Genomic DNA, 25,180 nt, shown 5'->3' with positions numbered 1-25,180 from the left:
GTAACAGAAAGGTGTTTTTTTTCTCGCCAGTGCACTTAAATTGGTGTGAAATCCCCTTTTATTTAGCTCCACGCATTAATACATCTGCTGCAGAAATATGCAAGTGCAGATCGATTTGAAGCGCCCCAAAGGGCTGACTAAGAGGTTCGTTCTTCTGTACTTAGGAAGATTTCCTTTTTTTACTAAGGGGGGGCGAGTATATCTTTTGCGACCGATACCCACATCTGGGTACATTGCCTTCCTTCCCAAAATCCCATCAGTGCCCGATAAATGAGCCGAACAAAGGGTTAACACAAACGTCTGTAAATACGCGATGATATGTAGAATGCAGAAAAGCGATTATCAGCTTTACTTTGAGACGCCTTCACCGCACCTTGATGTAAAGGTCACTTCCGGGATTGTGGTGGTTCTTTCGAGCTTGTGCCGCATACTTGGCTCTGGAATCGACTAGAAAAGTCCGGGGTGTCTGAGAGCGCGAGTGGGTGTGTGAAAATTAGATGCACGCTGCTTCCAGCGCTGCAGCCGCGCCATGTGATCTTGTGCATGCCCATCCCCCACTGTGACCCCTGTCATTCTTTGTGCATGCTTACTGTAGTTCGTTGTCACACTTGTTTCGCTTTTGCCAAGAGGGACATGTTTTTAACGTGCCTTTTTATTCTTCCTTTTTAGTTTGAAAGATTGGAAAGCCCGCATGAACTACTTCCTGCAGCATTCCCCCGCTTCCAACGACTCCCCGAAAACCGTCCAGGGCAAAAAGGGCAAAAAGTACGCCTATTGCAGGTAAGAGTGCCACTACCTTGTGTGTACATATTGCATCTCGGGTGCTGAAGTGCACTTTATACTTTGCTTTTGGGTGACACCAAGTATTGCTGGTTTAATTGGAATCAGTTTGCTCACTTGTGATGCACGGCTTGATGGGTGCATGCGTTTGTTTTCCTGTGACTAGTTTGTTCTGATATAATTGTCTTATTTGCAATAGTTTTCAGTACACAGTTTGCTCAATCAGTTATGATTTTGTGTGACTACCTGGATTCCTGGAGTGCCTCTGACTTCGTTCTGTTTCTTTACTTTTTGTGACTGTTGGTCCTGCGGGGAAACATTTTCAATTTATGTTGTCTTGTTTACTGGGAGCATTGCTTTTATTTTCCTTTAGTGTAATAGGCTGGCTGGTGAAGTGCACTTCCCATAGTGTGCAGTCACTTCAATTTGCCTTTAGGTGACTACCTGGCTTGATGGTGGTTTTCTATTTGATTTCATGTAAATCCTTGTCTTGATGAGTGCATTGGTTTTAGTTTGTTTGAGGTAATAATAATAATAATAATAAAGGGATCTTATCGAGCGCAAACTTAGCCCAATGGGCATCAAGGCGCCTACTTCCAAATCCAGCTCATAACAATAACCCTGCAGCTCAGCCTGTGTAGGCTCTAGAAAAGCACCAAGTTTTTAAGGCCTTTTTAAACAGCACTAGAGAGGGTAGAGTCTTGATCTCCATCGGCAAGATGTTCCAGAGCTGGGGGGCAGCGACGGAGAAAGCCCTAGCTCCCCACCTGGTGAGCTTGAAACGAGGAATGTGAAGGTAAACACCCAGGCTATCAGTTATACAAATACCAGCTATGTATTCGACTGAAGAATTCCCAAAGTTAGAAACTTAAACCATAACACAAACAAACATAATGATATCAAAAATAGTATTTTTTAATAAAAACAAAGATAAATTTATACAATGTAAATGTACACTTATAATAGATTATTGATGCAAAAATGATGAGTTTCCTAATAAAAGAAAACATAAATTTAAAACATATTTAGATAGACACTGAAACGTATCCTTTCTACAGTTATTGTGGCTGTTGGGTTTGAGTCAACGCGTTTCGACACGTCGTGGTGTCTTCCTCAGGACAGTTATACGTTCAGCCAATATGTCTACAAAGAACAGAATACTATTAGTTCTTATATATTTGTTTAAAAATTCAATGTCATAGTTTACAGTTTCATGTTAGAACATCAAAATTGATGATTGATGGCAGTGAACCTAAAAGTCATTATCCATTTCATTTTGTGATATCTGGTTCATTTCAGTTTAACATGGGAATATCGATTGCATTCATTGTTTGACTTTGAGTACTTTTTAATACATAGCATAGCATGGTGCACTTAATATATATTTATACATTAAGGGTAACGTTGGGATAAAAGGCCTAGACAGGTGCAATTTACATGATATCGAATGTTTTGTCTAAGATTTACAATTATTTTGTTGTTGATATTCATTGGAAAACTAATTCACATTTTGATTTGATGACAATGATTTTTTAATATTTCACCTTCTATCTCAGGTAGACAAATAGATCCCAGATTAAAGTTTAAGAAAAAAATAGAGAAGTAAAAGAAACCTACAGAAAAAGGGTAACAACAAGGATTAATCATTTATTTCTTATAAGGGTTTCGGTCTTAATTTGGACCACACCTAAAAACTGGTATCCTAGCTTCTATAAGCTCATGCATCTGGTACTGCATCTCTATCTGCAACAGTATCTTTTTATGTATGAACTACTCATGAGTGAGTCCCTCTTTTCTTTCACCAAGATAATGGGTGTCCTATAACTTTACCTGACTGCGATCTTTCTTCAAGATTTATCAGCCAAAACCTTCATTTAAAACCAGACTGATTGAGGCACCGTTATTTTCATTTCCTAAAAATCGGCATGTGTAACCTGCAAGAGAGATAATTACATATTTCTTAAACACCCTTCTATTTGATATTTTATGTATAGGGCATGCTAGAGAGCGACATATGCTCATCCACATAATCTTTTTTTTGGGGTATATTATCTACCTTCATTTTAAGGGTTCACTGCTTCCATCTCAATCAGGCTGTATTTCTACCACACTGTGGTTATCTTCATAAAAACGAGTTCCCTCCAAGCTATAAATAAAACCAACTAGTCGTCATAATAAGTCATAGAGGTTTTCTAGTAGTGCAAAGCTCAACTAACAGTCGCATCTTTCCTCACCTTATTAGTGAAATAGAAGCATTGAAGGTGCAATTAAAAATCCATCTCGCAGTTGCTAGGTAATTTTCAGCCCAGATCCGACATGCTTTTAAGAAATTCGAGCTTTCAGCGTAGCGCGGCAACTATTTAAAGAAAGTGAGATACCGCATATGTTTGTATATTCGAACAAGTATTTTTACAGCCCTCCTTAAATGAAGTCTGCTTGGGTCAATAAACACGGCCTATCTTCATACCTTGAAGGACTCTTGTTTCTTACACGCGGACCGTCAGGGGTTCCCGCTGTTGGAGATAGCGCTGCATAAAAGACGGGTTTCCTTGTTCGTTCCCTTCTATAAGAAATTCACGCCTCCAGCGCAGAGCGGCAACTATTTAAAGAGATTGAAGTGCCGCACATGTTTAAATATTAGGAAAAGTATTATTGCAGCTCGCTTTTAATAAAGTCTCCTCGGGTCAGAAAAAACGGTATGTCTTTATACCTTAAAAGAATCTTGTTTCTTTCACGCGGACCGTTGGTGGTTACCGCTGTTAAAGATAGCGCTGCATAAAGGGCGGGTTTCCTCATCCGATACCTTTTCGCAGCGGGGACCAATTAAGAATGATAATACGCGTTCACTCGTGGACGGGCTCTATTCTTTGAGTAGAGTACCTAAGAGGTTCAAAATTAAACTTACATTAGTTTGTGGGTTATCTTATTACTATAGCTTAAAGCTATTGTGAGCGAGGGGAAGCATTTCTTGTCTCACTCACCTTACTCGCGCTCTTTCTCCCTCTGGGGATGGTCCAATCGGCGGGCGGCTTGTAACGGCAGGAATTCAAGGGATTCACAAGCCGTAGTTCTATTGGCATTTATACTCTAACCTGTTCGCCTCATTGAACTGGAGCTCCTCCCATGTTTAAAGCTGTAACTACCGTTTTATCCTTGGGACTCATTTCAGACATAGAGAAAGTGAAAACAACCGATTCTTTTCGTACCACGATTTGTTTCCCTTTATTCTTCTGTGTCAATGGGTGATTTATTTATTATAAACTAGGGATCTTTATCTTCTCATAGACAGAAGTTTAGATCTTAAAAGGTTGCTTAATTAGTGAAATAGGTGGAAGCGACCTCTACATTGAATTCGAGTTCCCTCTAGTTTAGAATGAATGGCACCTTTACAGTTATTTGAGATATTGTTCCATCTCACTATGATCTATTGATTTCATCATATTATCGCGTTTGACCCAGGGCATTCTAAATTCAGGCCTTGTTTATATGTGTCAAGAGTAAAGATCCAATATAGTTCTCGCTTTTTCCTGATCTGTTCCCCTCCTGTGTTATTTGGCAACTGTATTTTCTCTAGAATGCGCCACTTTATTTCTTCGGGAGAATGTCCGAAGTCTATGAAGTGGCTGACTAAAGGCGCAGATAATTTTTTCGTTTTTATTGCTGACCGATGCTCGGTCAGCCTTGTTTTTATGGCTCTTCCTGTCTCGCCAACGTATCCTAAATGGCAGGGACATGTGATGAGATACACCACATTCTGTGTGTTGCATGTCCACAAATCTTTTGCTTTTATTTCTACATTATTTAGGGTCATTGTCTCACCGAGAAGAATGTTATTGCAGGATTTACATGAGCCACAACTTGATGTGCCTTTTATTGGGTTGTTGTTCTGGAAAGACCTTTGTACAAATGGTGGATTTTCCGGAGTTTTGCTGAATCTGGATCGGACAATTTGGTCTTTTAAATTCTTATTGCGCCTATGCGCATAGATAGGTTTGGGTATTTTTTGTTGGGTGTTATTCAAGTTCAATAAATGCCAATTGGAATTTATAATCTGCCTAATGCTTCCATCTATGGTTGAGTGTTTTGTTATACAAACCAAGGACGGGGCATTTTTAGTTCGGTTTGAATTTAGGAGGGCATCCCTATCGTAGAATCTAGCTCTTTTGTAAGCCTCTCGTATTAGGCGGCGTGGGTAGCCTCTTTGTAAGAATTTGATTTTCATGTTCTCAGATTGTAAATCATAGTCTCTTAACTCTGTACAATTACGTCGTACTCTCAGAAATTGGGAAAACGGAATACTATCCTTTTGGCACTTCGGATGGAAACTTTTGAAGTGCAACATTGTATTCCTGGCAGTGGGTTTGGTAAATAAGTCAACCTGCAATCTGCCATCACCATTTTTGATTAAAATGTCAAGGAACTCTACCCTATCTTTGTTAGTATGTGCAGTGAACTTTAAGTTTACATCTGCCTCGTTCAGCCAAAGGAGGAATTCCCTGAGAGTCTGTTCCCCATTGGTCCACACAAAGAAAATGTCATCTATGTAGCGGTACCAATGGGAAACAGACTCGAAAAAAGGGGCCATTTCATTAAAAATATTTTTTGTTTCGAAGGCAATCATGTAAATATTAGCTATGGAAGGAGCCATCGAGGCTCCCATGCTGACTCCCTTCGTTTGTAAGAACAATTGTTCACCAAATTCAAAACAGTTTTCTGTAAGTACAAGAGTAAGGCATTCCCTAATGAAATTACTACAACAAGGGATTTGATGTTCTTCAATGAACCATAACGTTGTCTCTATTGCTCCAATTTGTGGTATATTGCTATATAGTGACTCGATGTCAAGAGTCACTAAAATATCTTTCTGGGGATTAAATTGGAGGTTCTCCACTTTTTTTATAATGTCACCTGTGTCCTTAATATAGGAGGGCGATAGCGGGATATATGGACGCAAAATGTTGTCTAGATATTTCGAGACGGCCTCCAAAGGCGTTCCTAATGTTGATACTATTGGACGGTATGGAGGATCTTCTTGGTTTTTGTGGACCTTAGGTAGTCCATAAATGCACGACATTTTTCCTTCAGATTTATTTAGATATTCAAATTCCTTTTTATTTATAATCCCTGTTCCTAAAGCTTTAGTTGTTATCTTATTAATAGTTTTCACTATCTTGTTTGTGGGGTTCAGCTTAATTTTCTTATAGAATGTCGGATCGTTAAGCATCTCCAACATTTTGCTTTCATATCTTAAGGTGTCTATTAAAACTATTCCTCCACCTTTGTCGCTACTCTTCACAGTGACAGATTTGTTTGTTTTAAATTTCTCTATTGAGTCATGTTCATCTTTTGAGATGTTATAGATTGGTTTAGGGATAAACTTTAAAGTTTGATCTAGTTTACTTAAGACTGCTTTCTCAAAGATGGCAATCTCTGGGCCTACCTGATCTAAGGTTGGTGTGAAGGTGGATGGTAGGGCAACTATATTAGGGGATATATTATCCAATGTTAAAGGGTCATTCTCTGCAAAGTATCTTTTTAACCTAATTTTTCTGAAAAATGCATGAATATCTCTATACAACTCAAAGATATTCACCTGAGTATGGGGGACAAAGGATAATCCTTTTGATAGAAGTGAGAGGTCGGAGGGTGCTAAATTGTGGGAGGAGAGATTGAATATCGGGATTACATCCCGTTCCTCCAATATTGCTTGCTTCTGGTTTCCAGGTACTGTTGAGGTTCCTGGGCATACTGGTGATTTTGATAGTTCCCTCTCTGTGGATTTTGGAATCTCACTCTTCTCCGTCCCCCTCTCCCCCCTCTGTTCCCTAAAAAAGGTCGACGGTTGCCTCTGTGATTATTTCTTGGGTCAAAAGGTCTATCATCGTGGAATCCCATCCCTCCTTCTTCTTCCGATTCAGGATCTGAAGAATCAGAGAAGGTATTGATTCTTTGCTGGGTTTCGTATCTTGGTGCCCCATGTTGATAATCTGACTTAAAAAAACTTTCCACAAGATACGGATAGGTCCGTTCTATGGTGTAGAACCTTTTATCCTTGGCAAATTTTTCCTCTTTTCTTTTTCTTAGATAGTCAGAAAAGGAAGCAATATCCTGCTTTACGATGTCCAATTGTTTATTGGCATCTTCAACTGTTGTTGATTTTTTGAGTTTGTCTTCAAGTTCCTCTATTTCTTTTCGTATATCTGCAGCCAGATCTTTTGCTGTAGATATTATCAGGATCATTAAATCTCTGGAGCAGCGGGTAGCAATCATGCTCCATTTGTTGAGAAAGGTCTTGATATCAACAAAGAGTCCAGGGATGTTCCTGACTCTCAGTCCCAAGGGGATAATACCATGCTTGAGGTAATTCAGCATGAATTCCCCATGGGCTTCTATCCTTATGAGTTTTTTTTGAAGATCTAACAGTTTGTTCGTGTCACTATTATTAAGGGAATTACTTGAAGAGCTGTTTCCAAATGAAGCACTAGTGCCTACAAGGGTGGCAAAGTCCTCGTCCGAGAACCCAGAGCATGAAACGAGGGACAACGAGTTGGAGTAGTCCCGAAGAGCGAAGACACCTTGTAGGATGGTAACGGGTAAGCAGGGAGCTAATAGCGCCTTTAGGTCCGTCCTCGAGAGCTCTGTAGGTCAGACACAGAATTTTAAAGTAAATTCTGTGCTGAATAGGCAGCCAATGAAGGTCTCTCCTCGCAGCAGTAGCAGAGGAAGCCCTAGGGAGATCCAGGACAAAACGTGCAGCAGCATTCTGCACGATTTGCAGCCGGTGTATGAGGCCCTTGTTGGATTCCATGTAGAGAGAGTTGCAGTAATCTAGTCTGGAACCAACAAGGGCGACTGCAATCTGCTTGCGTGCTTGAAGGGACAGGTAGCTGCGAATTCTATTGAGCGTCTTGATCACGCCCCAACAGGTCGCAATAGTCCGATTCACCTGTAGGGACATCGAGAGTGAAGTGTCGAACACCACACCCAGGTTTCTGGCAGATTGGGAGGGAGTGGGGCAGATGCCAAGAGAGGAAGGCCACCACTCACTCGACCAAACATCTTGGTCCTTCCCAAAGACCAAGACCTCAGTCTTGTCACCATTTAGCTTCAGGGAGTTGGTAACCATCCAGTCCGCAACATGTTGCATACAGGATCTGAAGCTAGAGGCAGATGTTATGATGGAGGACTGAGTGAGTGAAACCATAATCTGGGTGTCATCGGCGTATGATACCACCTCCATCCCCTGCGATCTTACAAGTCTAGCAAGGGGGGCCACGTAGATGTTGAACAGGGTCCGACTTAATGCCGACCCCTGTGGCACCCCACATTGCAAAGACTTTGCGGGGGAGAGGTGGTTGCCGAGCATCACTCTCTGTTCCCTATCAAGAAGAATGGAGTTGAGGAGGCTCAGGGCCGAACCAGAGACACCTGCCTCCCTAAGCCGCGATGTTAAGATGGCAGGAGACAGGGTGTCGAATGCGGCCGTGAGGTCCAATAGCACGAGAACAGTAGTTTGTCCAGCATCAACTTTGCGTCGGATGTTATCGACTACAAAGGTGAGAGCAGATTCTGTGCTATGATGTTTTCGGAATCCATGTTGGGTAGTGTCCAAGTACTCCGAAGCTTCAAGGAAGGAAGATAAATGGCAATTCAGGTGTGCTTCTAAGATTTTGGCAGGTGCAGGAAGCAGGGAAATGGGTCTAAAATTCTTCAAGAGGCCAGGATCAAGTGAAGGCTTCTTGAGGAGCGGCTTCACATGCTGGTTTCATCACACAGCTGACACCCACCCTGAGAAAGCCAGAGCTGCCCTGTTAGTGGTATCAACACCAGTGCGCTTAGGTTCCTTACAGCTCCTTCACTTGAAGTGGATTACCACCTACCCATTACTTTTTGTATCCTGCTCGTACCAAGTCAGATCCAGACCCAGACCAGTCCCCACAGTTGCTCCGGATTAAGGGACATTGTCATGTCATCTCAGGCGCGATGTAAAGACTCCCAGTGAGCTGAGGACTCTTGGCTCAAGAACCAACTAGCTGGAGACCCTTGTGGTTGTTTAAAGATTTAGGATCAGCCTGTAACTCAGTCTTGAGCTGGGTGGGTGACCTCGATTTCAAAGTGGCTGTGCCAGATGTCCCATTAATGACCCCTTTTGCCTGTCTCCCCTTCAGACACACAGGGCATAAAAGTGGGGGGTGCTCAACCCTGCCAAAAAACTGAGGGGTGACCCTAAGAGCACAGCTGCCATCCTATCAGTGGTGGGATGCTTTGGTGTGCTGGTCTAGTTTTCTGGATGCATTGGCTCAAGTTTTTTCCCATGTAATTGATTAGGTGTCTTGGTAAGTTGCTTTTATGTGAATGTCTGACTAATGACTGCGCATTCCTTTCAGTGTGCACTTGCTTCAGTTTACTTTTTGAGTCACTGTCTAGTTTGCTGGATGTATTGCTTTCATTTTTCTTTCATTAAACTGTTTGACTTGCTTGGTGCTTTTATGTTGGTGCCTGCATGCTGAGGTGTACTCTTCTTCAGTTTAAATGTATGTGACTGGCCTGTTGACTAGCACCCTGCTTTCAAAGTGAAGGTTCACAGGTTCACACTTGCTTTAGTTTACTTTTGTATGGTTGACTGCATGCACAGTTTTGCTGGATGCATTGCTTTAAGTTACTACTTGATGCATTGCTTTCAGTTTGCTTTCAAGTAATTGCCTCTCAATTTCCCAATGCTCGTAAAGGCTGTTTCCCAACTGCTGTGCAACTTCTTCTACTCTTAGAGCTGAGATTTTCATGAAAGTCTTATAGTCTGAATTCAGCACCTGAGCGTAATAGGACGGAATGTATGAAGCTCTGTGGTTATACTGAATAAGCAGCTACCTATGTTATGCCATCTATTAATGTAATAACTGCACTTTCACAATGGCTTTATTAACCTTCCTGCTTTCTCAAATTTGCTTGAAAATGCACGATTTGTCTTCTTTTTTTTCAAAATTTTCTTGGGGGGCCTGTTGACTAGCACCCTGCTTTCAAAGTGAAGGTTCACAGGTTCACACTTGCTTTAGTTTACTTTTGTATGGTTGACTGCATGCACAGTGTTGCTGGATGCATTGCTTTAAGTTACTACTTGATGCATTGCTTTCAGTTTGCTTTCAAGTAATTGCCTCTCAATTTCCCAATGCTCGTGAAGGCTGTTTCCCAACTGCTGTGCAACTTCTTCTACTCTTAGAGCTGAGATTTTCATAAAAGTCTTATAGTCTGAATTCAGCACCTGAGCGTAATAGGACGGAATGTATGAAGCTCTGTGGTTATACTGAATAAGCAGCTACCTATGTTATGCCATCTATTAATGTAATAACTGCACTTTCACAATGGCTTTATTAACCTTCCTGCTTTCTCAAATTTGCTTGAAAATGCACGATTTGTCTTCTTTTTTTTCAAAATTTTCTTGGGGGGCCTGTTGACTAGCACCCTGCTTTCAAAGTGAAGGTTCACAGGTTCACACTTGCTTTAGTTTACTTTTGTATGGTTGACTGCATGCACAGTGTTGCTGGATGCATTGCTTTAAGTTACTACTTGATGCATTGCTTTCAGTTTGCTTTCAAGTAATTGCCTCTCAATTTCCCAATGCTCGTGAAGGCTGTTTCCCAACTGCTGTGCAACTTCTTCTACTCTTAGAGCTGAGATTTTCATAAAAGTCTTATAGTCTGAATTCAGCACCTGAGCGTAATAGGACGGAATGTATGAAGCTCTGTGGTTATACTGAATAAGCAGCTACCTATGTTATGCCATCTATTAATGTAATAACTGCACTTTCACAATGGCTTTATTAACCTTCCTGCTTTCTCAAATTTGCTTGAAAATGCATGATTTGTCTTCTTTTTATTCAAAATTTTCTTGGGGGGGGTTATCCACCCAAACCCCCCTTTTGGGGTTCGGGCTCGCTCGCTACGCTCGCTCGCTACGGTGCTGGATGCTAATTACTTCGCGCCCCACCACTTTCAAATGTCACCCACCGCTACTGCACATCATACAATCAATGTTAGTGCTAGGCAGCTAAAATGGAGCCTGAGCAGGGAAAAAGGACAATAATGCACTGTATTGCATAAATACGGTGCATTCCTGCCCTTTGCCAGAGCCCCATAAATAAGGGCCTTAGGACCTCATTTATGGGGATTTTGGTGTAGGGCACAGCAGGAAGTCACTTTGCTAGGCTGCCCTACATCAAAGTGAAAGGGCAGGAATGCACTGTATTTGTCCAATACGGTGCATTTCTGTCATTTGCCCTTGCGCTAGCACCCTTTCAGGAGCCTAGCACTAATCCAGGCACCCTTGCACGTGCAAGGGTACCCGTTGTGTAGGTAGGGTGGTTTAAACGCAGGAAGGGGCCCCTTCCTGCATGAAAACAATCCACAACGGAGTTTCCCTCCTTCTATGTATGCTACAGAATGCAGCACATACAGAAAGAGGAAAACACAAGGAGAAATGATGTTCTTTCTCCTCATTACGCCTGCCCTGGGGAGGAGTAAGATTTTGACGAATTCCCAGGTTTACGAGTCCTTGTAAATCTTGGAATGCGTCAAAATCCATGAGAGTTGTGAGGGAACATCCATGGAATGGTTCCCTTTCGCAGAGTAAGGCATCATAGTGATTTGCACTGAGTTTCCCTACTCGGGATTTAGGAGGTCACTCAAGTCCATGCAATGTGGCTTTGTGCGGCTTCAGAAATCTGACTCAGAGCCTCGCGTCATACATGTACCACCTTTCGTGGTGCAAATGTGATGCAATGCTCTCAAGAATGTGTCCCTCTGTATATAATATATTCATTAAACACTGCAACAAGCTTATTTTGATGCACAGGGAAGTATAATCACAAAACAATACCCCGGTTTAGAAAGTGCAAAGTGGTAAAGAATAAAGGTGTGAGAGTATTAAGAGCAAGGAAATGTATCTGTTTCTCCTCGTTCTTTCCTCTTTCAATGCGTGCTGCATTCTACAGCACACATTGGAAGAGGAAATCACCTCAATTGATTGTTTTTGTGCATGAAGGTCCCCCTTCCTGCACAAAAACAATCTCCCCACGACGCAGGTATCCTTGCACCATGGTGCAAGGGTGCCTGCGCCTGCGCATGGCAGCAGTTTGTGCGCTAGCGCTGGGGGAAGCACAGAGATGCGACATATTGTTGTAAATATGTTGCATCCCTGGGCTTTGAAACTAACGCAGCGTGGCGCAGCAAAATGACTTGCTGCACCACTCTGCGTTAGTTTCTTGTAGATCTGCCCCCTTGAGTGTTCCACAGAAATATCTACCTGTGTGGTCACTGGTCCCCGTCCTCTGACTTCCACCCGCATCCGCCATCAATGCTGGACTTCCCCTGCCCCCTGACAAATACTCCACGAACAAGCCAAAGAACTGGCATAGGCCTCAACACGCCCTACCCTTTCAACCGCACACTTTTCTGCTTCACTGAGGTAGGTAGCACCAGGTTTGCACTGGCGAGACGAGAGCACTCTTCTAGTCTTCATGCGTCACCCAAAGATCCCTCATAGGTTATACTATAAACCAAGGGCCTCATTTGTGAGAAATGACTCATCGCTGCGTGAAAGCAGCGATGCGTCACTTCTCATTGCACACTCCTTGCGACATTCCTGCTGCGTCATATTTAATGTATGACGCATCACGTCGCAAGGAGATACAGATACGTCAGTATTTCTGACGTATCTGTAAGCGCAAAAGTGACGCATTGCTGGAGTGTGTCACAAAGGTGACGCAACTCCAGCAATGCGTCCTTTCACATGGGGCAAGCCCCATGTGAAAGGGCCTGCGTCAGTCTTACGCCTGCTGTGAGGCAGGCGCAAGATTTTGACGCAACGGCGTCCTAGAAGTGACGCCGTGAAATCTCATAGATTTCACTGCGTCACTTCTACGACCCTTCCTTGTGTCAATACGCCCCCCTTGCATACATTATACCTGGTGCAGGTATAATGTGGCGCAGGGGTTTACAAAGTAACGCATCTACCTAGATGCGTCACTTTGTAAATATGGCGCAACAAGGCGCATTTTTTACGCCAGTGGTGCGTCACAAAAAGTGACGCACCAGTGGCGTAAAAGTGACGCACGGCCTCATAAATGAGGCCCCTAAACTCACCCAGCTGTGAACATTAGGCAGGGTTGACACAAACCGGACAGGTCGCGCACAGTGGCTCTGGTGTGAATATGACAAATAGATGACATAGATGCAACTCGAACCACGAAAAAACTCGAGGCCAGATTTACTGTGGACACTTGCACAATGGGGCACAAGCAGCAGTACTGATAAACAGATGTGCTAAAATAAATTCTGCACCAAACGTTGACAAGAATGAGTGCTAAAGGCTTTGGTTGCCCAGCGCCAAACCCCTGATCATTTATACAAAGTGGGCCCCACAGAGAGGGAACTGCACAACAACCGCTGGGATTCTTCGCAGTGTCAGATCAACTTAAGTCACACAAAGAAGCGCAACCTAGCTGTGCATGGGATTCTAACTCAAAAGTTGTGTGATTTTCCCATGCGTAATATGTGTAATTGCTACGATAGGGCACATTACATGAGTCTAAACCGTAGCGCAGAACCTCGCAATTAAATCATTTTCGCGTAAAAGTGGCCACTGACATAAGCGTGCACCGCAGAGTAGATGTGGAACTGTGACATTTAATGCCATTCTCAAATCCAATGCTTTGTGTGATAAATCTTGCCCGTAGATTTGAAAAAACTCCTTATCCCATCCACGATTTAGCAGGTACAGAAAGACACATGATGGAGCTGAAACAGAATCTGTGAATTATGAAATAGTGCAAGTGTAATGATGAGAGTGATACAATTTTGGCCAACTGTCCAGATTTAATGGCTTAAAACACTGTAGAGAACTTCAGAGGGGATAAAGTACAAAACTAGGTTCATGCAATGACGTGTGTTGCCCAGGAGAGGCAACTGTAGCCTCTTTCATCGGCCACTGACTTAAAGGCAAAGAAAATCTGAGAAAACCATCATTTTGGGTAGATTATTCAACACTTTGAGCCAGTGCAAAAAAAGTGTTGTTTTAAAATTTACTTTCCAGTGTAAAATGTGCCTAAAAGCGACACAAAGTAGCACTATGAGCTACTTTGCACTACGTCAAGGGTGCATGCCATAGGTGGTACACTTTCCCCTCAGGATGAAAACAAAGGCAACACACTTCCAACCAAACACCCTACACGGTGTAGCTTACTATCCATGTATGCAAGCAGTTTAGTGCCCCACATACGGTTAGTAAGCGCTACACAAATGTTGCAGGACAATACAAAAAATGGTGTTTCCATGCCACCACTCATTGTTTTTTTTTGTTTTGTTTTTACACAAAGCCTTATCCGCTAACGTTTGTAGACAGGGCTTTGTGCCAAAATATTAAGCTTTCTTGAGGTAGGCGCAAAGAAGGAGAAAAGTGAGACCAGTTTTAAAGTAAGTCTAAGCATACTATTTTGTACCGGAAGGATACTGTTCCAGTAAGACAATACTGTGCTAGACTCATGTGGACACCGTTGCATTATGTTGCAAGGCGTGTATGTGGTGCAACACAGCCAGAAATTACATCAGCACTAGGGAAGGGAGCAGCAGCGCCATATCTTAGTAGATACTGCCCTGTCCTGCTTTCTCATGCAAAGAAGTCCAGCAACTCAGACCTGCTCCTTCAAACCATGTCAAGCACAGTGGTATAATGAAACTTGAGGGGAGACCCTATGCAAAGTGCATCGGAGGGGGCCCCCCATGCTCCAGACGCAATCAGGAGCTCTCAGGCCAGGGGCCAACCGCCCGTGCACAGTGCCGAAGGGGTCTACTGTTATGCCACTGGTCATGCACAATCATGAGATGCAGCCAGGTAATCTGAAATGGAAGTGGAATTTGAAGGCAACCATCTGAAACTGAAGATCTGTGTGTGGAGCTGTGAGTCCCTGGTGATGGGCCTTTGAAGAAATCACGACACCGAGCCGCGGGGACGTAAAATCCCAGTGTGGAAAACACTGTTTGCTGGAGTGATAGAGGCAGACACCGTTAGAAGAAGAAAAGAAGAAAAGAAAACAGGAGACGGATAACGTTTGCTGTGCAGATTTTGCGATGGCGAATGCTTGACATTAAGTCCCAGATTCGCAAAGGATTAGCGTTGGGTTAGCGTTTCTTTTTCAACGCTACACCTTTTTGGAAATTAACAAACCAACGCAAATTAGTATTCGCGTTTTTTGTATGGAAAATAACACAAAGCAGCGTGAAACACTGCTTTGAACGACTTTGCATCAAGGAGTCGTTACATGGGTGATACATTTATTTATTTATGTATTTGGGCACTTGGTATCGCGCACAAATCGCTCCCGAAGGAGCATCTCGGTGCTGTGCTGCGCAAAGGGGAAAAGGACAATATAAAATAGCCAGGTCTGTAGCCCCTTCTTGAAAGAAGTCACATCAGGGCAGGAGCAAAGGCCAAAAGGAAGCTTGTTCCAATGATATGGAGCACTGTAGGAGAATGATTTGTCCCCATATCTTAAGGTAAGGATGCGAGTAATCACCAAGAAAGACTTGTCCGATGGTCTCTAGCATCTATACGGGTGATATGGGTTTATAAAGGATGGAAAGTACACTGTCCTTAACTCAAAGAGGGCTTTGTGTGTCAAGCAGCAAAGTTTAAAGATGACACGCTTCCTAACAGGCAGCCAATGCAGCTTTCTGAGGAGAGGAGCAGAAGGCAAGCACGAAGGAAGGTTACAAATGAATAGTGCTGTAGTATTCTGGACTACCTGCAGTTTGCCAGCAGGGTATCATTTACCGAGGTCAGCAAAGCGTTCCCATAGTCCAGGCGCCTGGTGATAAGAGCCTGGACCAGAGTTTTCCCAGCCATATCTGGAAGCCATGGCAGTTTTTTTTAAAAACTTTAAGGTAGTGAAGCATATGCCACAGGTAGAGCTGATATGATCTTTCATTGAGAGAGATTGGCCTATCCTCATGCAAAGATTTTTTACCACCTGCTTCGGTGCAGGGGCCATTCCCAGGTGGGCGGGCCACCAATCGGCTGACCATATCTCGACACCCTAGCCAAACAGCATGCTCTTCATCATGTTGCTGTTTAAGTGGAGGCCGGTGTTCTTTATCCAGACAGTGACCTCTGACATGCAGTTTGAGAATTTGCTCTTTACTGTTTCTGGATCAGGGCCGAAGGAGAACAGAAGTTGTGGGTCATCCACTTATGACTCGATGCCTATACCACAGGTTCTAACGATTTTGGCTAAAGGCACCAAATAGATATTAAACAAAGTGGAGCTTAGACTCGATCCCTGGGGGACCCCCATGTCCGTATGCATCAGTTGTGACTCAAAAGAGTTCAGGCAAACTTGTTGTGTTTGATAGGCAAGGAAGTCCATGAGCCAGTGTAGTGCCTTGCCATATAGCCCTGCCTTGTGCTAAGAATAGAATGGGAGACCATGTAGAACGCTGCTGATAGATCCAACAGCACCAACATGACTGGAGTTCCCACATCAAGAGAGAGCCTGATATTATCAGACACAGCCAGTAGCGCAGACTTTGTGCTGTGGAGCTCTCTGAAACCCAATTGTGAGGTATCCAGGAAGAGGTTAGCTTCAAGAAAGGCGGAAAGTTGTTTATTAATGAACCTTTCTAATGTTTATGCAAGGACGGGTAATAATGAGATAGGTCTGTAGTTGGAGAGAACTGTAGGATCAGCAGTGGGCTTTTTGCGCACGGGAGACATAGATGCAGTCTTCCAGGCCCCAGACCCTTTAGCCGTGGAGAGCGAAAGGTTGAATAAGTCTGTGACCATAGGACCCAGGCATACTGCTAGGCTGGCAGTTGTCTTGGGCGGACAAAGGTCCAGCAGAGAACCTAACTTCATATGGAGAAGTGAGTCCAACACCTGGGCTTCCGAGCAGGGTTCAAAGTCACACAGGTTACCCGTGGCTAAAGGGTGTGGAATAGTAACAACAAACTCATTCTTGGGAGACTTGGGAAATCACAGGGAAGTTACTCTAGATGAGCTCAATTTTGTTTTCTAAGAAAACAGCTAATTCATTGCACGGCTCTTGTGAGGCCATGATTGTAGAGCCACGTGCCCAGGGATTGGGAAGCTACTTAAAACTTTACATAGCTCTTTAGTGGAATCGCTGGCATTGCCCATTGTAGAAGCCAGATAGGCTTTCCACTCTGCTCTTATGATGTTATGATAGACTCTAAAAGTGGAACGATATTCTACTTTGTCCTGACAGAGATGGAAAGCATTTTGTAAAGGGCGCAAAGCAATCAAAAACACTGGTCAAGGAGTCATGAAAAACAGACAAAGCTGTGTCCCTGTCTAAGTGAGATAGGGGCAGGGAAACAAAGCCGGCCTCCATGAAAACGGCTCGGGTAACTTTTTTCCAGTTGTGTTGTAAGCTGGAAACAGGTCTCTTAGAGATTCCCAGAGTAGTTGTCCACAGAATAGTAAACCTGATTAAATAATGGTCAGTCCAGGTGAACGGCTGAGGAGAATCACAAGAGACTTCATTCCTATTGGTAAAACTAAGGTCCAACATGTGTCCAGCCTTATCTGTTTGAGTCACACTGATTCTGAAACTCCTAAGAGTTGGATCACATCTGCATCGTTGCGGTTTTCGTCATGTCAGTTAAAGTCACCCCGTAGGATAAACTTCGCAGAAGCCAAGGCACAGGGTGCAATAAAGTCCATTAGTGCCCGTGAGAACTCCTGTTTTGTGCCTGGAGGACGATATAATAGCGCCCCTTTCCGTGTTCCCATGAAACCACATATGCTGTTTGACATTAAAACCGATCTACTACATGAGTATACATGGTTAAGCAATAAAGATTAACGCTACTCGAAAGCAGGTATTAAAAGGAGACATTTTTCATTTCTCCTTATTTTCTGACTTTGTATGTGTGCTGCACAGTGCAGCACACATACAAGGCAGGAAAAGCTTTAAAGTGTACCTTGCCATAGTATTTTGTAAAGGGAGGGTACCCTTCATGCACAAAGCCTATGGTAGACTATGCACCCTAAGACTATGACGCTGAGTTGTGTGCCTGGCGCACAGCAGCTGAAATCAGCACCGGCGCTAGGGAGAGGGGACAAGAGAGCCATATCTCTGTGAATATGGCGCTCTCTTCCCTGTCACTTAATGCAGGTGTTTTGGCTGCTGCGCTGCATTCTGCGACACCTTTCAAACTCTGGATCCAAGTGCCAACACCTTCCAATCAGGGTTGCCCATAAGATTGGACGAGCTAGTCAACGACTACGATGTTGACATTCTTAGGAGTGCATGGAGCTTTAAGCATGTTATTCAGCAGTCTTTCTCCAGCCTGGCTCTAAACAACATTGCATTTGATTAGGCTTTGAACAGGATTGTAACTGTTAGTGGTGCAGCAGGTAAAGTGGTGCTAGGACCCAGAGGAGTGAGGGACCTGTTTGCCCCCAATTAGTGGTTGCTTTTTACTGTCAAACCAGGGCATGTTGGGGGGGGGGGGGGTCCAATGTCCTTGATTGCATTCACAAGCTCCAAGGTCTGTGGGACCCTGGAGCTCTGGACCCACCAATATTTTCAGATGAGGGCCTCGGATTTTGGAGAGGGGCAAGAATGGGGAGGCTCACCGTCCCACACCTGCAGCATTTGTACTATTGTGTCGTACAAGTGCTGGGGGTGTGAAACTGGAAAGCGCACAAAAACTTCGATCTGGAAAAGAGGAGCTACTTTATTGTGTTGATATAGTAGAAAAAAGCTCATATTAAAATATATTTTCGATCTACTTAAAATGGTGCTTTACATTTAAAATTAGACTTATAATAATAAACACTGTTGCATGAAAACACATATTAGCACGTTATTCCCAGCCAAAACACACATTTCTTAAAGCATTGACAGACACATCTGTAATCTCAGGCAAACAATGAGCACAAAACGAATGGACTCTCAAATGCTCTAAATCCTTGTACTAAAAATATTAATAAATAATGTAATATAAATAATACATAATGAGTACCGTGTAATATGGTCTGATATTGCTATTTCGGGGGTCCACCTCGTGTTTTATGATATCCCATAGTGCCAACTCTGGGTTTGGCCTTGTGGTTTATGAGGTCACCAGAGTCCCTTGATAGCAATATAGGCCCATATTAGATTGGTACTTATTGTATATTCCCTTTCTCTGTCTCTCGTGGACGTCATTTAGGGATAGTGCCCCTTGTGACCTCTGGCACTGCCTTTGCGACCCTTAGTGTGAGCAGTGGCAAAATCAGTGGCAGAAGCAGCTTGTTCCTTATGGAAGTCGGTGGGGGCTTCACACACCTCGTTTTCTGTCCATTTTTTATTGTACCAATAGTGAATAATATTACATCATTTGCTATTAATTATAATAAAAAATTGAGTACACATAGCTTGAATATGGCTTTCCCTGGCAGGTCAGGTACGTAAAGAAAATGCTTTTAAATGTATGTATGTTGTGTGCGTGCTTGCAGTTTTGAGTGTGTTTATGTAAGAGAGAGAGTGTGTATGTGTGTGTGGGTGTGTGTGTGTGTGAATGTGTGTGCATGTGTTGGCAGAGTGTAAGAAGCTGGCTCTGTATATACTATACCAAAATGAGGTGTAGTGTGCACCAAGTCCAGTGGAACCCCAAAGGTAGACAGAGGTAAAAGGAGATAGCACCTTACTCTCTATTTGTGGTAGTGTGGGCGAGCAGTAAGGCTTTATCAGAGGGTAGTGTTAAGCATTTAAAATACCCACTCCATCAGCAAATGTCACACACTCAAAGACTGAACTCAGATCAATTTTGTTTGTATAAAAATATTAAGTTATTTTATTTCTAGAACCAAGCCAAGCCTGGCACAGGTAAGTGAAATAAATGCTTTGCAATATATTATGCAATGTTTACAAGTGAATGCAAGTTCAAATGCAGTTGTTTGAAATACAGGTAAGTCAAGGTATTGAAATTACTGAACTGATTACTTTTTAGTTACTTTTTAGATTACTTTTTCTACTTAGTGTGATATGCCTAGATATCACACTGGGACATTTCCTATGAGAAAAGGTAAGTAAAATCAGTTTTGCACAGTTGTTATTTTTCTGGTTTCCATACAAATCAACCCCACTCTTAGAACATTTTTCAGAGATAAACAGTCAATATGTTCCTACGGAGAGAAATGATGTTAACAGCTACCAGGTAAGTAATCGGTCTTTGGGGTTTAGCTTCTGGGCTTAAAACAGGGGTTACCCCAGGGTCAAGGATACACTTTTGTTACATCCTCAGCGGCACTAGGTGGGTGCAGAGTGCTGAGGCCCAATGTTATCCAATGGGGGATCGGGGGCCTCTGGTTGGTGGCTGCTTACGAGCAGGCCACTGGGTTGTGGGAGCAAAGCTCCTGGTGTTAGGCTCAGGGCAAATGGGGATCTGGTTTAGAACACAAAGTGCACCCTCAGCGGTGCAGGGGTGGCTGGGTGCAGGTCGCTGTTTTGGCGTTGGGTGCCCTGTTGTTTTCAAATGGGATTTTTGGTTTTGGTTCCCAGCTGCAGGCTTGCTCCAGGAAGACTTTCAGGAGGAACCAACAGCTGGGCAGGTAAGTTGGAGGACTCATGGACGTAGGTGCACCTCAGGTTCTCTTCTCCAGGGCGGAGGGCGGCTGGATGCAGGCGTGACTTTTGAGTTCAGATTTCTCCTTACCGGGCCACTCACGGTTGGGTGGGTCTCCGTGCAAAGCCTGAAGGTGACGTTGAGGCGTCCTGAAGGGGTCAAACCATGGTGGACTCGGGCTCTGGAGTGCTGAGGGACTTCACTGGGACCGGTGAGCCACTCAAACTCAGGCCATAGGCGACGGGTGCAGTGGTGGTTCCAGGCGTCAGGTTTTTTTGTCCTCAGCAGGCTCAGAGCCTGTCTTGGGAGTTTTATTTTGAACAGAGTTGCTTTTCACAGGAGATCTGGTCTTTGTTGAAGGCAGTCAGTCCTCCCAGGGTTCTGGAGGTCACTGTCTGCAGGACAAGAGGACTTTTGGTGGAGAATCTCTGGAAACTGCTGACGGGTCAGTAGGGCGGGGCCAAATCAGTTGTTCTTTGCAGTCTCCTCTGCTGGGCATCTTCATTCGTCCTTCTTCTTTGTAGGTTGTGGGAATCTTCTTTCTTGGTACAGGGCTACCCCCTAAATACTGTATTTAGGGGGCGTTTAAGGGTTCTTGGGGTCAGTAGCCAGTGGGGGAGTGAGCACAATAAAACACACAAGATGATGGATGGAATGTTGCACAATGGCGAAACATTCACCCCCAGTCACAGATCTAGGTTTAATGCATCCTTATTTTGCTCACCAAGACACCCCAGTTCAGACATAGCCATATGCAAATCAGTCGGACCCTGTGCCTCATGGGAACAGTGTAGACCGAACTGCCAAGCCATGTCTTCCCTGGACCAGAATCAAGCATCCTAGGACCGGTTTCTGGCTATCAGCCGTCTTCAGCCAGGATAGCTTGACTCCAGTGACTTAGTGAATACGGGACCCTCGTCTGGGCATACCCTTTACACATAGGTTGAACAGTAAAACACACAAGATGATGGACGGAATGTTGCAAAATGGCAAAACATTCACCCCCCTTCACAGATCTGGGTTTAATTCATCGTTATTTTGCTCAGGGGTCTTGGGGTCAGTAGCCAATGAGCTACTGACCTTAGGATGACTACACCCTTGGTGTGCTCACCCCATGTGGGGAAGTGAGCAGAATCCCTAATACTGATTGGGGAGTGCCTGCCATCTGTAAGATGTCGGGCACTGAAGAGTGGGCTTCACCTCGTCTCCCCCACCTGAGGGATGGGGTTGGCAGAGGTGGGCACACCTTCTGGATTGGCTAGTTTTTCCCGCCTGTCTTCCCGCCGAAAAGGAGGGGAGACCGGAAGGGGGCCTGCTCCTCATAGCAGGAGAAGCTGGGGGTCGCATTACAAAGGTCTTTGAAGCTCTCCTGCCACAGATGGCTCTTCCTGGCCTGGGGGAGGTGAGACCACCTCCGCCCAGGAAAGGCTTTTTTTCTGGGCTCCAGGAGTGCAGGCTCCCTCCCCAGGGGTCCAGAAACATGTCTCGTGGTGGCAGGCTCGGGTGTACTAGTAGGGAACCCACCAGAGGTTAGTCGTTTTTCAGGGAGCATCTTGAAGATGCCCTATGAGCGCATTTTTCATTAAATCCCACACTGGCATCAGTGTGGGTTTTATCTGCTGAGCAGTTTGATACCAAAATTCTCTATTTTTAGTGTAGCCATTATGGTGCTATGGAGGTCGTAATGACAATCTCCCAGCACCATACACTCGTAATAGCAGCACTGCACTTACAATGTCTAAGAATGGACATAGACACTGTAGGTGTACAGGGCTCATGCATCTGTACCCTCACCACTGGTATAGTGCACCCAGCTAGAGGGGTGGCTGACCTATGGCCAGGGTGCAAATTAGGTTTGGTACAGTTTTGGCGAACCTGGACACATCAATTCAAAGTGCATCAGTAGTTTTGGCAAAAAGTGGGGGGGGGTAACTGCAACAGAAAGCCAGCTTCTCATACAGAGTGTGTGTGTATATGAGTGTGTGTGTGTGTAAGTGTGAATGTGTGTGTATATATATATAAGCATATGACTGTGTGAGTGAAAGTGAAAATGAAGGTCAAGGGCATGTGAAGTCGCTTCCACTACCCCTGGCATTTTGGTGAATTGACATCCATGCTGCCTCTCTTTCGTTACACACAGATAGATAGATAGATAGATAGATAGATAGATAGATAGATAGATAGATAGATAGATAGATAGATAGATAGATAGATAGATAGAGTGAGGGCGATAGATAGATAGATAGATAGATAGATAGATAGATAGATAGATAGATAGATAGATAGATAGATAGATAGATAGATGCAGTAATTTGCTGTAGCGTAATTATGAGAAACTACAACAAAATAACAAACGTTTACACAGAATTACGCAAGGAACATTCCCCAGCATTTAGCTATATTTTCTTAGCGCAAAAAACACCCTAATGTCCACAATGGATCTGAGGATGCATTTTGTGCAAAGACAATAGCAGTAAATGCAACAGAACACAAACAGCAGCAGCAAGCAGCAGCTCGCGCTTGCAAGTTTTGTGAATGGTCGTAATTGCATAATCTTTGGTAAATGTGCATTAAACAAGTAATGTGTAATTACCAAAATTACTTTGATTACTCCAGCGTAATAAAAATGTTGCCCAACCTTTTTCAACCCCAGACCATATTAGCCCGGAGCAGGCTCTCTTCCACAGTGGCTGGCCGTTTAAGGTTGTAAGATCCTAGAGCAGCTGAAAGGATCACTCTGGAGACATGTAGTGAAGTGAAGAACAGGTTTATTTCCAAGAGAAAGAAGGAACCCATCCAGTGCCAGCGTCAGCTCAGGTCACAGTCCAGACATTTGAATACATACATTCTAACTACATTCTAAGAGAGAGAGAACAAGAATACTATAGAACCATGAGGTTACCATAACAATATGTCACCAGGAGAGAAGGCAGATACCACAAAGGTAATCACCTATGTACGTCTATCTATAGGGAAGTGCCCTATAGTTTCACGCTGGTGGGTCAACATTTGACTTTGGCAATGTTTTACCATACCATACAATACCATAACAATATGTCACCAGGAGAGAAGGCGGATACCACAAAGGTAATCACCTATGTACGTCTATCTATAGGGAAGTGCCCTATAGTTTCAGGCTGGTGGGTCAACATTTGACTTTGGCAATGTTTTACCATACCATACAATACCATAACAATATGTCACCAGGAGAGAAGGCGGATACCACAAAGGTAATCACCTATGTACGTCTATCTATAGGGAAGTGCCCTATAGTTTCAGGCTGGTGGGTCAACATTTGACTTTGGCAATGTTTTACCATACCATACAATACCATAACAATATGTCACCAGGAGAGAAGGCGGATACCACAAAGGTAATCACCTATGTACGTCTATCTATAGGGAAGTGCCCTATAGTTTCAGGCTGGTGGGTCAACATTTGACTTTGGCAATGTTTTTTTCCTTCTTTCTATTCTTTCTCAGCTTTCATATTTTAGTCATCCCTTTGTGTTTCAGCTATATATTCAGGTTACAGTCGTTCAAAGCCAATGGTATCTTTTCTTTGAGCAATCGAAAATCTTACTTTCCTGTGATGTGCATTAAAACGCAAATGGGTTGCTATACCTCTTTTAAGTAATACAGTCTCCTACTAAGCACATATACTGTTCTGTTACAATTGCATCCAATAGTTATTTTTTGATTAATTTAACTTTTTTTTACTGAATGCATATGGCTGCTGCATTTAGGGAAAGGCATGTTTTCTTGATTTCTTCCTTTTATGTTTGTGGCACTTGCTTTGTAATAAAAAATAACCATCCCAAGAGCTTCACAAGGCAGACCTATTGGTTTTGACAGTGCCGGTTCACACCTGGTTTCTCAATAGTTACCTATAGTTGCCTATCTTTCTGTTCATCCTCCTTGTATCCATCTGCCTTTCTCTCTTTTGCTCTGGATCAAAGTCTAATGTAGAAAAATAAGTGTCGATCCTCATATATAAATGTGGTGCCCACCACCTCCAAGCACCGGCACAAATTAAGTATCTCATTAGCCGGGCAACACTGGGAAGCAAGCTACGTAGATGAACCCACAGGGCGTGTAAACCAATACGGTTTTGAAGACCCTGAGATTAACTATTTCGGCACTGAGCAGTAGTGGCACTTTGTAAAAGGCATCAGAATACTTAACCCTCACCTATCTAGCGCCTTTTGGAGGGGGTGGGCTTCTTTACCCTGGGCAGGATTCACACTCACCTATCTAGCGCCTTTTGGCGGGTGTGGGCTTCTTTGCCCTGGGCAGGATTCACACTCACCTATCTAGCGCCTTTTGGAGGGTGTGGGCTTCTTTCCCCTGGACAAGTTTCACACTCACCTATCTAGCGCCTTTTGAGAGGGGTGAGTTGATCTCCGACGGACAAGTGTATCGCCGGGTTAAGGGGCTGCACAGCAAAGTTTTGTAACCAAGTCTGTACAACTTTTCGAGTTGTGAGCCTCTGCTGGTCTGTTCTGCCTGCACGTTTTAAAGTTGTCCTCTGAGTTCTCCCCTTATCTCGGACCATGCAGAAAGCAGTATCCTCTGTTTATGTCGGTTGCTATGGAGACGTCCTTAGGCAGGGGAGGAAGAAAGACTGGTTGGGACAGAATGAGGAGGGCGGGAACTGCTGCCTGGTCTCAGAATGACGTCCAATGGCGTGCCTTGCTGACAGTACTTCTCGCTCCTTGCATTGGTTCGTTTATTCCACACCCTAATGTCGCTACTGAGAGAGCTCAGTGAGTTAATGCA

General features: G+C 43.8%; 1 protein-coding gene across 1 annotated transcript in view; it reads right to left on the bottom strand.

Annotated features, from left to right (window-relative positions):
* Positions 1–24,963, bottom strand: part of LOC147747782 (nmrA-like family domain-containing protein 1) — an 82,191-nt gene extending 57,228 nt beyond the window's left edge. The window contains exon 1 of the mRNA XM_086936361.1: positions 24,770–24,963. The gene's annotated coding sequence lies outside the window, so the exon portion shown is untranslated. The remainder of the gene's footprint in view (positions 1–24,769) is intronic.
* Positions 24,964–25,180: the final 217 nt, after the last annotated feature.

The sequence above is a fragment of the Lissotriton vulgaris genome, chromosome 1_1 (assembly GCF_964263255.1).
Source record: "Lissotriton vulgaris chromosome 1_1, aLisVul1.2, whole genome shotgun sequence".
NCBI classification, from domain to species: domain Eukaryota; kingdom Metazoa; phylum Chordata; class Amphibia; order Caudata; family Salamandridae; genus Lissotriton; species Lissotriton vulgaris.
Note: the sequence above shows the minus strand (reverse complement) of the source record. Positions and strands in the feature narration are given on the sequence as shown.